The sequence below is a fragment of the Lissotriton vulgaris genome, unplaced genomic scaffold, assembly GCF_964263255.1.
Source record: "Lissotriton vulgaris unplaced genomic scaffold, aLisVul1.2 SCAFFOLD_475, whole genome shotgun sequence".
Taxonomy (NCBI): Eukaryota; Metazoa; Chordata; class Amphibia; order Caudata; family Salamandridae; genus Lissotriton; species Lissotriton vulgaris.
Window position 1 is genome coordinate 489,371 of NW_028254325.1, and position 14,687 is coordinate 504,057.

A 14,687-nucleotide genomic window follows, 5' to 3' on the forward strand; every position below is an offset into this window, starting at 1 on the left:
TCACCCACACAGCTTCAGAACAAGATACACTCCCATCCCTCTCACTGACTTGTGTACTGCAAATTTGGAAAATGTAGACTTTTTATCTTACCAGTTGTTTGAAGGAAGTGGAGTAGATGTCAGTGCCTCTGGCCCGACCCCTGGGCTCCGCAGAGAGATTACCCAAATCGGATCCACTGCTGAAGGCCCTTGTAAGGAAAGCAAAGCGTTCCTCGCTTCGAAGTGAAACTCCAAGGATCTTCAGTCAAGCCTGGCCGGCGCGTGCCGTTACCTGCAGCAGCACAGCAAATGTATGTGAAAGAGCACAAAAAAGGAAGAGAAGCTGTGGTTTGAAGATTTGCTGCAGGGCACACATGATGTTGCAGCTTCGTCACTCGGAAAAAAACTTGTGTTTGGGGGGCCGGAAGTGCGAGCCAAGAGAAGGCTGCATTCTTCTGGCTCGCTGCGGATCACTTATCTGGCCGGGCGTGATGCTACATGCGGCAGAATTCGACGCCGGCTCGGCCCGGGCTTGCACGTTCGTTTGTAGCATGTCACCACACCCACAGCAGGGGCGAGCGCCTTTATGAATGGGAGGCAAGTTGCAAGAGGTGCTGTTTTATCTACTAGACTGACATTTCCTTACAGGAGCCTTTAGACTGTCACAGCAATTATACAATTCTTTGGCCGCATAATTATGAATTCAACGCAGGTGCCACATAGCTCACCATCTGCAAAAAAAAAAACAGAAGGCTATATTTACAAACCCATGCGCCGCAGGTGCATCACGTTCCGTGACGCACCGGTGGCGCAGCCTGCTATGGGATATTTACAAGCACAGGAAAAGTCACCCTGCGTGACTTAACCTGTGCTTGTATATATCGCCCCTGTTCACGCAGCACTTTGCGTGTTAGGGGCAGGACATGAGTGTTGCTGTGGGTGTTCCCACGCAACAACCATGTCCACTGATGCATTTCCAGACTTACGAGAAATCGTAAACATTCTACAGCACGAATTGAAAGAGGAAAATGCCAGCAGTGATTGCTTTTGTGCAGGAAGGGGCCCCTTCCTTCACAAAAGCAATCTCCCCATGGTGCAGGCATCCTTCCACCATGGTGCAAGGGTGTCTGCCCAACGCATGGCAGCTGTTTCTGCGCCAGCGCTGAGGAGAGCACAGGAATGCAACATATCATTGTAGATATGTTGCATTCCTGTGCTCTGAAAGTGCCGCAGCGTGGCGCAGCCAAAGGGCTTGCGGTGCCGCGCTGCAGCACTTTCTTGTAGATCTGCCCCATAGTTTCTAGCACAAAGTGATAAAAAGTTATTGGAATAGAAAACGCCACACTGTTTGTAAAAGGTTCATTTGTGACCTTTCAATTACTGATTGTTGACTTCTTTGGGTGTTAAACTGTTACTAATCAGGTGCAATCGTTGCCAGTCAGTATTATTGTGAGTTAACATACAATCAATCAATCAGGAGTTTGTTAAAGCACAACTACTCACCCGTAAGGGTCGCAAGGCACTAGGGGTGGGCGGGGGGGGTGCAGGTTCCATTCCATCAAGGAGGGGGTCTGTCGAAGAGCCAGGTTTTGAGGTTTCTTGCGAAGATGGGGAGCGATGTTGTCTGTCTAAGGTGGAGCGGAAGGGCGTTCCATGCTTTGGCCGCGAAGGAAGGAGAAGGAGCGGCCTCCTGATCTGGTCTTTCTGGTGCGGGGGACCTCGGCGTTGGAGAGCTGGGCTGATCGTAGGGTCCTTTGGGGTGCGTGGAATTTGAGCCGGCTGTTCAGGTATGCTGGTCCGGTGCCGTGGAGGGCCTTGTGTGCATGGTTGAGCATCTTAAAGGTGATTCTCGCCTCGACGGGGAGCTAGTGGAGTGTGCGCAGGTGCTGGGAGATGTGGCAGTGTTTTGGCAGGTTAAGGACCAGTCTTGCGGCGGCGTTCTGGATGTTCTGTAGCTTGCGGATGAGGTTTTTGTTTATTCCGGCGTAGAGTGCGTTGCCCTAGTCGAGTCTGCTGGTGACCAGGGCGTGAGTGACTGTCTTTCGGTGTTCGAGGGGGATCCATTTGAAGGTCTTACGAAGGAGGCGGAGGGTGTTGAAGCAGGAAGATGAGACAGAGTTGACCTGGCGGTCCATTTTGAGCTCGGAGTCCAGGATGATTCCCAGGTTGCGTGCGTGGTCTGTGGGGGTTGGCGGGTTTCCGAGGGCGGTGGGCCACCAGGTGTCGCTCCAGGCATCAGGGTTTGGGCCCATGATGAGTACTTCTGTTTTGATGGTGTTTAGTTGTAGGCAGCTGTTTTTCATCCATTTGGCGACGGCTTCCATGACTTCTCGAAAGTTGCGTCTGGCGGTGTTGGGCTCGTTGGATAGGGAGAGGAAGAGCTGGGGGTGTCGTCTGCGTATGACACGATGTTGAGTCCGTAGGTTCTGACGATGGGGGCAAGTGGAGCCATGTAGATGTTGAAGAGCGTCGGGCTGAGGGAGGAGCCCTGGGGGACTCCGCAGGTGGTAGGTGTGGGGTCTGAGAGGAAAGGGGGGAGTCTGACCCGTTGCGTCCGGCCGGAGAGGAAGGAGCAGATCCAGTCGAGGGCCTTGTCCTGGATTCCTGCGTCGTAGAGTCTGCGTATTAGGGTGCGGTGGGAGACTGTGTCGAACGCTGCTGATAGGTCTAGGAGGATGAGGGCTACTGTTTCTCCTTTGTCCAGTAGGGTGCGGATGTCGTCTGTTGCGGCGAGGAGGGCGGTTTCCGTACTGTGTTTTTTTCTGAAGCCGGATTGGGAGGAGTCGAGGATGTTGTGTTCTTCAATGAATGTGGTGAGTTGGCTGTTGATGGCTTTCTCAATGACTTTCTCTGGGAAAGGGAGCAGGGAGATGGGTCTGTAGTTTTTGAGGTCGGTGGGGTCCGCTGAGGGTTTCTTCAGGAGGGGGATGACCTCGGCGTGTTTCCAGTCGTCGGGGAACGAGGCGGTCGCCAGGGAGCGGTTGATGATGTGGCAGAGCATGGGTGCGATGGTGTCAGCGGCTCTGTTGAAGATGTGGTGGGGGCAGGAGTCCGTGGGGGCCCCTGAGTGGATTGACTTCATTGTCTTCAGTGTGTCTTTGGTGGTGAGGGCTGTCCAGTCATCAATCGCTGGTTTCCGGGTGTCGGGGTGGTTGGTGAGAGTTCAGTGTGTTGGTTGTCTTCGTCGAAGTTGTCGTAGATGCTCTTGATTTTGTGGTGGAAAAAGGTGCTGAGTTTGTCGCAGAGGTCTTGTGAGGGAGGGATGTCGGTAGACTCGCTGGTGGGTTGGGCAAACTCCTTGATGATGCTGAAGAGTTCCTTGCTGTTGTGTGCGTAGGTGGAGATTCTGTCTTCAATCGCTTTTTTCCTCGTTTCTCTGATGAGTTGATGGTGAGCGTTGGTGGCGGCTCTGAAGTTGTTGTGGGCTTCTGTGGATTTGGTGTTTCTCCAGGCCTTTTCGAGGCGGCGGCATGTGCGCCTGGACTCTCGAAGTTCGGTGGTAAACCATCTGGCTTTCTTGGCACGGGTATTGTTGTTTTTCTTGAGGGGGGCTATGGTGTTGGTGCTGTCCGAGATCCATCTATGCAGGGTTCGGGCTGCGGTGTTGGGGTCGTCGTTTTCCGTGATGGTTGGGGTGGAGTTGTTGAGTGAGGAGATGAGCTGGTCGTCGGTGATTTTGGTCCAGTTTCTTTGTGGAAGCAGGTGCTGGTGTCTGTGGATGGTGGGTGTTCTGAAGGTGAAGTGGACGCAACGATGGTCGGTCCATGGGAGTTCGGTCGTGTGGCTGAAGGTGATGGAGTTTCCTGTAGTGAAGAGGGGGTCGAGGGTGTGTCCTGCTGAGTGCGTGGGCTCGGTCACGATCTGGCAGAGTCCAATGTTGTGGAGGTTGTCCAGGAGGCATGTGGTGTTGGGGCCCAGTTGATTGTCGAGGTGGAAGTTGAGGTCTCCCAGCAGGGTGTAGTTGGTGGATGCGATGGCCTTTGGGGAGATAATGTCCAGTTAATGGAGTTGGCGAAGGGTCCGCGGGGTCCAGGGGGTTGGTAGATAAGCGTTCCTCGGAGGGCGGCAGTGGGGCTGGCCAGTATCTTGAAGTGAAGTTGTTCCATCAGTTCTGTGGACTCGTCAGGGAGTGTGCTCACGCGGAGGCTGGATTTGTGGACGATGGCGATTCCTCCTCCTGGGTGGGTGGGGCGGTCCTTCCTGTAGATCTTGTATCCTTGGGGGATGGCGATGGCGATGCCCGGTCCTGAGGTGGCGTTGGTCCAGGTTTCGGTGAAGAATGCTACGTCCGGGGTGGTGCTGTCGAGGAGGTCCCAAATTTCTCTGGCGCGTTTGTGGAGGGATCGGACGTTGAGGAGGATGCATTGCAGGGTCTTCGGTTCGGTTGTGTTCTTGTGGGCGGGTTGTGCTGGATCCGTGTTCTTGGCGGTGCAGCAGGTGTGCCGGCAGCGGTGACAGCTGAAGGGTCCATGGGTGTCGGCTGGTGATGCTAGCTTGCAGTTGTTGTTGCAGCCTGGGTTGAGTGCGTGGAGTGCTGCTGGGTCGTAGCGTTGGCGGGGCGGAGGTCCAGGGTTCCTGCTGCTAGTTGCGGACGGGCGCAGACGTGCTTGCCTTTGGTGCGCCTTCGGTGCACCAGCGGCGCGCCCGCGACCACTGACAATGAGTCAGTGGTCTTGCTCGCCTGTCCCCGCAGTGGCCGTCATTAAGTAGGGGTCGAGGAGGGCTGGACAGCTGGGAGGCGGGAGCGGGAGCGGGGAGAGGAGCTGGATTGGGCCGGTCGCGCTGGGGGGGAGGGGCCGCGGGGGCAGCAGCGGCGGGGGAAGGTAAAGGGAGGAAAGAGGGGATAAAGAAAAAAGGGAAAATAAGCAGAAATAAGGCACAAAAGAGCAGAGATGCAGAAAAGGGCAGAAAGGTGAAAGATGGAAAGGGTAGAAAAACGAGTGAAAACGAGTGAAGGAGCAGAGGGAGAGAAAGGGAAAATGGGCAGAAATAAGGCAAAAAAAGAGCAGAGGTGCAGAAAGCTGAAAGATAGAAAGGGTAGAAAAACGAGTGAAAACGAGTGAAGGAGCAGAGGGAGAGAAAGGGAAAATGGGCACAAATAAGGCACAAAAGAGCAGAGATGCAGAAAGGTGCAGAAGGGTGAAAGATAGAAAAGGTAGAAAAACGAGTGAAGGAGCAGAGAGAAAGGAGACAGAGGTCCACTGGACCACCAGGGATGAGGCGCAGGGAAACCTGCGGGTGGAGGAGGGCCTCGATCACTAACACTCAAGACTGCAGGGGCAGGGGCACCTCACTTAATGGTGGAGCTGCGAGGGTGGGAGAGCAATTTCATTGACAATGAGTCAGTGGTCTTGCTCGCCTTTCCCCGCAGTGGCCGCCATTAAGTAGGGGTCGGGGAGGGCTGGACAGCTGGGAGGCGGGAGCGGGGAGAGGAGCTGGATTGGGCCGGTCGTGCTGGGGGGGGAGGGGCTGTGGGGGCAGCAGCGGCGGGGAAAGGTAAAGGGAGGAAAGAGGGGATAAAGAAAAAAGGGAAAATAAGCAGAAATAAGGCACAAAAGAGCAGAGATGCAGAAAAGGGCAGAAAGGTGAAAGATGGAAAGGGTAGAAAAACGAGTGAAAACGAGTGAAGGAGCAGAGGGAGAGAAAGGGAAAATGGGCAGAAATAAGACAAAAAAGAGCAGAGGTGCAGAAAGGTGAAAGATAGAAAGGGTAGAAAAACGAGTGAAGGAGCAGAGGGAGAGAAAGGGAAAATGGGCAGAAATAAGGCACAAAAGAGCAGAGATGCAGAAAGGTGCAGAAGGGTGAAAGATAGAAAGGGTAGAAAAACGAGTGAAGGAGCAGAGTGAGAGAAAGGAGACAGAGGTCCACTGGACCACCAGGGATGAGGCGCAGGGAAACCTGCGGGTGGAGGAGGGCCTCGATCACTAACACTCAAGAGTGCAGGGGCAGGGGCACCTCACTTAATGGTGGAGCTGCGAGGGTGGGAGAGGAATTTCACTGACAATGAGTCACAGAAATAATGCTGCTATAGAAGTTAGCAAATTATCAGCATCATTTGTGTTTTTCTTGTCGCATAATTCGGTACTCCATTGCCACATAATTCCAGTGGCCCTGCCCATAGATAATATCGATTTACAGCTATATCTAGGATCTGAAAACAGCGTGAAAACCTAGATGGATCAAGCCTCTCACATTAGCCAAGTTTATAGCCTTTGAAACCCCTGTGGAGTGTGATAGGAATGGACGTTTGGGGAGGAATAGATGAACTTTGGGAGTTATAGCTGTCTTTCATGTATATATTGAGCACTAATTTTGTGTCACTTTTTTTGGGGTGTTCAGATGTGGATAGATGCATGAATCTACTCTAATCTTTTGATGTTGTAAAATTAAATAAACATGAATTGTAGCTATGTCTAAAATAATTCGTAATGTGCATTCATGGTGAAACTAAATCACACATATGGTGGCCTTGAACACTGAGACTATGGTGAAGATGTGCTAAATAGTTTCTAACCAAGGTACGAGATAAGAGATGATCTTCTTGATAAAACAATTGAGTTTTAGACACAGGAAGAATAATCATGAACAGTGTAAGTAGGTACCCCCACCCCTCTCTCTATTGAGTGGGGTTCCCCTCTTATGGATGGTGTGAACACACTAACCTGCAGCTACACCTGCCTAACATAGAACATCAACTATGGAAAGGTAGTCTTTGAAGACCTTTTTTCTCATCACTGGACATAACACCAATCTAGCGGCTGTGAGCATAGAAGAACTTTGCAAGAGCCTTTATAGATTGATTATACCAGACAGTGCGTGCACTGTCTGTTGCGAGGTGTTGTATCTGACATCCTTGGCCTGGTTTCCCCCCAGCTTTTTGCCTTCCATCCTCCTGGTTTTGCTGGCTTTAGGACTCTGCACACTTCACCAGGGCTAACCAGTGCTAAATTGCCGGCGCTCTCTTATTTAAATATGATAACAATGACTTACACCCAATTGGTCAATTTAAGTTACCTGTAAGTCCCTGGCAAAGAGGTAGATCATGTACCCAGGACCTGTAAATTAATACTACTAGTGAGCTTGCAGCATTGATTGTGCCACCAACTTAAGTAGCCCTTTCAACATGTCTCAGGCCTGTCATTGCAGCCTGTGTGTACAGTTTAAACTGCCATTTCGACCTAACAAAATACATCTTTTGCCAAGCGTAAACCTTACTTTTAAATACATATTGGTCACCCCTACTGTAGGCCTTAAACAGCCCAGATGGCAGGGTTCCGGGTAATTAAAAAGTTGAACATGTACATTTAACTTTACATGTCCTGGTAGTGAAATACTCTTAAATTAGTTTCCCACTACTCCAAGGCCTACCTCTTCCATGGGCTAAGGTTGGGTTACCTTATTACATTTAGTAAGTGCTAACCTTTAACTGGGAGCAGGTAGGGATATTGAATTTGGTATCTAAGTAACTGTATTTTGAAACACTCTTTAATAGTAGACTTGGATTTTAAGTCACAATTCTGAAAATGCCACTCTTAGAAAGTTGACACGTTTTTTTTCTAACCATTTTGTGTGTGCATGCAAGCTGTATCCTGGGTCACATGCCTAGGTGTAGCTGTCAGTTGGTTTTGTTTATTGCTCCCAGACAGCGAGAAAAAGGGGGAATAGGTTTTGGCTTGACGGCCCATCTCTGACTTGATGAGAGGAAGAGCCATCACCTCCCACACAAAGCCTCTGCCTTAGCACACTCACAAAAAGTTTGAAATTAGTCTTTTGGGACCCCAGGCAAGCTGGGTCCAGGGCAGGGAGACAGGAAATCCAAGCATCTCTCTGTGTGGACATTTCCAGAACCTTCTCCTACTCCAAAGTGAGCACCAGCTAGAAATAATGGACCCTCAGACCCTGCTCTTCAATACACCCCTGGATCTGTGGAAGACTCGGAAAGACTGCTATTCTGTAGCCCTGCTACGTCAGTGAAAAGGACTAGACCTGCATCTTGAACCCTGGACCACCAGAGTGACTCCAAGGGCAAGTTGGCTGGCCTCCTGATCAGAGCCTCAGGCACCGAGGAGTCTCCAACAACCTTGAACCCAACATCTGGACTCAGTCTGCTGTGAGACCTACCCCCCAAGAAGTACTATCCCAGCCTTGGAAGTGGTCCTAAAAATGCTCTTCCAACCCAGCTGTGGTCCTATGGGCAGAACTGACGCAGTGTGACGCATATCCTCCCAGCTCTGTTTCAGAACCACAGTGGCATGATGCATCCCGGTTACTCGACCTCACATCGCAGCCCGCAGTGTTCTAAAAACCGCTGTTGCGTGATGCATCCTTGACTCAGGTCTTCACATCACAAGCCCCTCGTTGACCCCATTGTCAAGGATGACTCAGGACCTTGCATCACAGCCCTGCAGCTTCTTCAGAAACACCGGTGCGCAATGCATCTTTGATGAAGGACTTTGCATCACAAGCCTCTCGTCGACAGCATCCTCGACAATGACGCAGAACTCCCCATCAATGACCCGCAGCTTCCTTGAAACCGCCGCTATGCAAAAAATCCTCAAAGCAGGATCTCTCAACACTCCACAAACCAGGATTTAATGTACTTTGTTCAGCGGGCCTAAGTTGTTTCCTGTAGTCCACCTGTGCTCCATCGCAGTCAGCCTGAACTTGTGACTTTGCCTTAATCCAGTGTAACTAGATAACAACAGTTGGTGCTTTGTCCATCTTGGCACTATTTTTACATAAACCTTTAAAATTGCATATCGTACATTTTATGGATTGGATTTCTGTTTTTTGATCTAAAAAATGTATTACATTTTACTCTATTGTTCTGAATTAGTGTTGGATTTTTCTTGTGTTGTCTTTCCCCTTTATTACAGTATAAATACTTTACACTTTGCCTCTTAGTTAAGCCTTACTGCTTTTGTGCCAAGATACCAGAGGGTTGAGTACAGGTTAATTTGGGGTTTGCTTGTGTCTGTAGCGCTAGTCAAAGGCAACAGGGGTATACCCAAATGACCCCTAAATACCTGGAGATAGAACGTAATTATAAGCAAAAACAAATGGCATAAAGGAATAAATACAAAACAGTTATTCGGTAGAGTACATTTAATTTACCCTCACCGCATTTGTTATTCACAATAAATATATCAGACAAAGTTATCTCCTACATGGACAATAGCAACTAATCAATAAAATACACAAAAAAGGACATATATCACACCATCCTGTACATAAACATAAACAACATATATATATTTGCGTTTCGCTTTACAGCTTGATCACGTTTCGTAAACGTGATCAAGCTGTAAAGCGAAACGCGTTGTTTTCCTGCCTTATTAAATCTTTTGTGCACAGCAACTTTCTGAGTGTCGGCGACGTTTTATTCAAACGGATAAAGGTACTTTGTGGATGTATTGGGTGACCGGTAGCCCTACGCCGACCCACCCGCGAACGTGACTGGTTGTGAACCGGAACTTTGGTGTTGTTATATATATATATATATATATATATATATATATATATATATATATATATATATATATATATATATAAAACAAGATAACCCAACAAATAAATCTTTACTCGTGTTTTTTTACATACAATTCTGGACAGACCACTAAGAGGTAGTCCAGGTGACACACTTCAAAGTTAGTCAACTGATCAATTTTTTCAGTGTGACACCCTATAATTTTAAAGCATCACTACAATTCAATGGACTCCTTCTTATTAGTGTTGTCAACGTGACCACGTTTCAGCCTATCATCTTCTTAGGCCTCCTCAGGACAGGGTTAATACATTAATCTGTAGAGCAACTGATTAGTACAGGCTCACGAGGTCCTTCACACCTTGCACCACAAAAGTGTCTAAATGCTCTACTGGAACTAAGACGTCACAGCCCAAGATTCTTCTTCATTAAGTTAAGCTTTGTGGGTGAGCTCCAAGTTATATCCTCCAAAAGGCGGCCGCCCACCGAGTGTATTATCACCTAACTATGTGTGCGCCTGCATACAAGTCGGTCTTCCTTGATCTTGTCAAATGCTTTGTCCACAACCGCTCGAGCTCCGTATAGGTGAGCAGGAGGATAGCCTTGAAATGAACCATGCAGGGGGCAAAGTAGGAATTCAGACTGTATAGGCCAGGGCTCCTGGGGGGAACGTACGGCAAAGCCGGTGGCGGTCGGGCCATAGCAGGATCCACAGAGCACGGTTTGGAAAATCTCCGAGCAGGCATTCAGAAGAGTGTAAGGTTCATAGAACGTGGAATGTCTCTGAGCAGAGGACCCATGAGACCTGATTTGTCCTGCCCCTATGCCAACATAGAGCCATCTCAGCACAGTGAAGGAACGTCAGAACCACAAATTATAAGAAACCCCTCCTCCCTTAAAACTCCCAACCTACCCCCCCCCCCCCCCCCCCCCTCCCAGTGGTGGTAGCATCCCGATGGGTAAGATTCGCTGAATAGAGCTCTAATCACATTTGGAACAGATGGAGGGATCGAACACTAGGTGGGCCACCGCAGACCACTTACACATTTTTATGTTGGCAACAGGGATTCTTTCTTTAGATCCAGGGGGTTAGGTGATTTACTAGTATTTGTTCTTCTTCTTTTGCCATCGCCTTTATTTTCTCTCTCTGCTACATGCAACCTCTTCATTTTTTATTTGACTCATTGTGCTACCTTCTTTTGCTGCAATTAAGCAACTTCCTATTGGCCAATCTACTTCTTGTTTGGATTTTGTGTACCCTGGCAACTTCATTGTTTTCATCAGTCTAAGTGATGTCTGTGTCCTTACCGGTCTTTCTTGCTCACCAATTTATTCTGTTGAAAGATATGGGGCATATCGAAATAGGGTCAGTATTAACCCACCTACAAGCACATATAATACAGTGGATTTGTATTGTCCTCGTCTTCCATTAGGGTTTATAAAATTGGTACAGAGGATGTGATCCCTTGAGCCTTGGAAGGTGGTTGTTTTTTTGCTGTGGAGGGAGTTGATAACTGAGTAGCATATGAGTCTCAGGAAGATGTGGAGGGGGTTGTATTACTATATTTCCTCTATCATCGTCGAATAGCCTCTCATTCTTTCTTAAACTATCCCACCACATAAGTTTGAGCCAAGAGATGCAGAATTATTAAATTGCCATAAAATCACAAGACAGGAATCATCAATTTGTAACAAACATGACACATAGCTGTTTCCTGATAGTTGGAATACTGGTCTTCTGAACTGTGGAGTGCATTTTTACTTTGTTATGCCATCCATGCAGATATGTATAGAATGTTAGGTACATTTGTTAGGCGATATGAAAGTGTAATAAAGTGCCTCGTTCACTAGTGCCGTGACAGTGAACTTTGTCTGTAATACCAAAGACAGGCTAAAAACAATGGACTTGAAAGCAGCCAGAGTGATTGCCCTTGGCTGAGGTTTATTCACATATTGATTCTAAGCATCACTCCTTGTACTATGCGACTCTCCCTAAGCTAGAGAGGAATGCCAGATGTGGGTCCGAACTCACTGTGCCATAGATCTTAAACTCTACCTTAATGATTAGGCGCAACAAAGGGTGAAACTGGACCAGGGTTACTTGAGTTCCCAGTCAGTGGGATGTGGCCTAATAGTTTGAACTTGGCTGGATGTAGGAAATCTGCATTTTATGCATGGTGACCCTGGGTTTTTTGCCTTTGATGGAACCTATATTTTTGCTGGCTTTAGAACTCTATGCAGTTTGTCTCTGCTAACCAGCTGTAAAATGTCTGTGCTCCCCCTTTGAACACGGTCAAATGGGCATATTACTATTTGGGATGTTTAACTGATCTATAAATCCCTAGTATATGGCACAAAGTGTACTTATGGTGGCTTGGAGGTTAAATGCTACTAGTGGACTGTAGCACCTATTGTGCCCTCCACTTCAGTGGCAGTGCAAACATGGATTCAGGACTTTCATTGTATCCTGGCTGCTGCTGTTTTAAACCTGCAACCTGACCTGTCAACATGACCTTTTTTGATAGGGGAAAACCTCCTTGTTAAATATTAATACATCACCCCTATGTTAGCCTAGTACCCTACAAGTAAAGGCGCATAGTATTTAAAGGTGGGACATGTAGAAAATTAATATTACCAGGTCTCTACAGTGACAAGGCCCAAAAAGCTATTTTCACTGTTGCAGACCTGGCTCTCTTTTGTAGAAAACATGAGTGTAGATCACAATACTGTATGTCGAGAATGGGACACGCTAAAAAAATATTGAAACATCTATTTTTAATAGTTATTAAAAATCCAATTCAATTTAGCAGCTGGATTTTTAATAAAAAGTAAGGTCAAGTAATTTTTAAGAAAGTTACCTTTTCTATGCGTGAAGTTCCTGGAGGCTACTTGGCATCAGCTCCCTAACTTCTCCCAGCCTGTGATTAGCCTTGTATGGGTGGAAAAAAGGTGTGAAATGACTCTCAGGAGCAAACAATAGACTGGCCTGACTATGGCAATATTCCTACCCTAAACACTACAGAATATACAGGGTGAGTAGTAAGTAATATTTATTGTACAGTTAATAAAAACCATTACAAAAAACCAGCAGCGATAAAAACATTTAAAAAAGAAGATATCTGTAGCCGCCTAGGTGTTAGTTCTTATTATGAGTTAAAAAAAACAGTTAAAAAAGAAAATAACTTCGCTTAAACAGTGCTGAGAATTAGAGTTTAAAAGACAAAGAGAAAGCTTTTTTAGGGATGTATGATTGTCCGTCGATAAGGCATTGCTGCGATCCCTCGGGGTGGTTTCTTGTGGTTAAACTGGCCCCCTTTCCTTTTCCAAATGCGTTGCAGTCCACATTCCATTCCAGGAGGTATGACGTTCTTTCTCACCATATGCACGTGCCTTTTGGAGCTCTGTGCATATTTATACCAGTAAGTCAACTGTGCATCTGTGTCGACAGTGTGTTTTTAGCTACAAGATTGTGGAAAATACGGTTTCTTTGTCCATTTGATCTTTCTTTATGTTGATTCCGGCTTCTACAGCTTTGATATATTTTACCAGTCGAGAAGCCATTTGGACTTCATCACCTGAAAAGCAAGCCAGGACTGCTTGCCTACAGGACCTGATCCCTTTTTTGTTGAATAGTGGTTTCAGCAGGTTCCTGCGCTCTATTTGCAGTTCCTTGCAGATAGTAATGAGGTGTATGATGTTTTCCTCGTCATTCTCGCACAGGCGGCATTTTGCTTGTTTTGGAGGACGCAGCCAAGGGCCATATGGTCTGTGGAGGGCAATACTCCTAGCCGGTATTTTAGGAATAACTCTTTTGTGTTTTTTGGTGAAGCTGGTCAAAAGATACGTTTGTGGTAAAGTTTGTTGTAGGTGTGTACAGTTAGCCAGCCGTGTGCTCGCTCCGTCAGTGAGGCTTTGTCCTGTAGGAGAGATTCTTTCCTGACAACGTTGTTTACTGCTTTTTTAAAGCCTTCCAAGTTCCCTTGTAGATCCCACAGTTGTCGCGCCCCCAGTTGCTTTATTGCGTCCTCCAGAAAAAGCCTTGCTGTTGACGAACCAGGCCTTTAAGGGCCTAGCGGCGCAGGGCACGCCTAAATCTCGGAGTTCACCTGCTTTGTTGTACAGAGACACGGGACACTCTGTTAAGCGTAGAAAACAGGATTTATTAGCTGCAGCTATGCACAGTGATCCTAGAAGTACACCAATGGTATGTTCTCAGGAGACTGTCCCTTTACTCCGGGGCTCACAATCTTTTATATTCTTTTACATCTGCATAAGAACACTCCCAATGGGCAAAATTTAAACCAGTGGAAAGATATGTTTTTTGGGAAAAACAAGACATCCTCCTCTAGGTCATGTTTTGACTATCCCCACAGGTGATTCAATAATGGTGTCCCTGAGTTAATCAACAGTGGTAGACATGTTTGTGTATTGCAGAAAAGGCTAATTTGCAAGGTAGGATAAGGCGGGAAGAAGGACCATGAAAACCAACAGATGGTTTGAAACAAGGATTAGTGAGTCGAGACAAGAATACTGAAGGCCAACAGACAGTTTGGATAATGATTAGTGAGTCGGACTGATTCCTGGAGTTGACTTCACCTCAAGGATAGAGGTGTTAGTTGATACGTGGCAGTACGAAGGGCAAGAGTTCTCTGTTCGCCGCGTTGCCGGAGTGAGGGCAACACAAAATGGCGGTGCAATACAAAATGGAGTTGGAACCAAATTTCCTCAGACCCTCCTTTTGCCATTACACAGGCAATATATAAACTCAAATTAATCTGAGTCTATTTCGATGGCCATAATGTCTTTAAGCTGTTGTTGGACATCATTTGTATGTTTTCTGTATTCTGTGGAATAGGTCTTGGCACACACATGGTGACACAAAAGCCACAGATGGCGGGACCACATTGTAAGCAGAGCAGAATCATTCCAATGAGCGTCAATATCTTCCATCCCCTTGTGGACAGTAATCCCCAAAACCATCCCATCAGAGACCAACTTCCTTCGTCCTGGTGGATGGACTCAGCAATGTGGTGTAGTTTAGAGATGGCCTGGTATACTGTAGGTACATTATCAGGTATGTAAACGCAACAGCTAGATCCGATCAATTTACAGACTCCACCACGATCTGCAAGAATGATGTCTAACACCATTCTGTTTTGTAATGTCATAAGGCGATCCGCCTGAAGCTCGGCGGTGATATTACCTAGTGCTCCGACAGTTTCAT

General features: G+C 47.3%; 1 protein-coding gene across 1 annotated transcript in view; it reads right to left on the reverse strand.

Moving 5' to 3' along the window:
* Positions 1-281, reverse strand: part of LOC147659581 (uncharacterized) — a 99,892-nt gene extending 99,611 nt beyond the window's left edge. The window contains exon 1 of the mRNA XM_086951630.1: positions 92-281. The gene's annotated coding sequence lies outside the window, so the exon portion shown is untranslated. The remainder of the gene's footprint in view (positions 1-91) is intronic.
* Between the last annotated feature and the right edge of the window lie 14,406 nt (positions 282-14,687).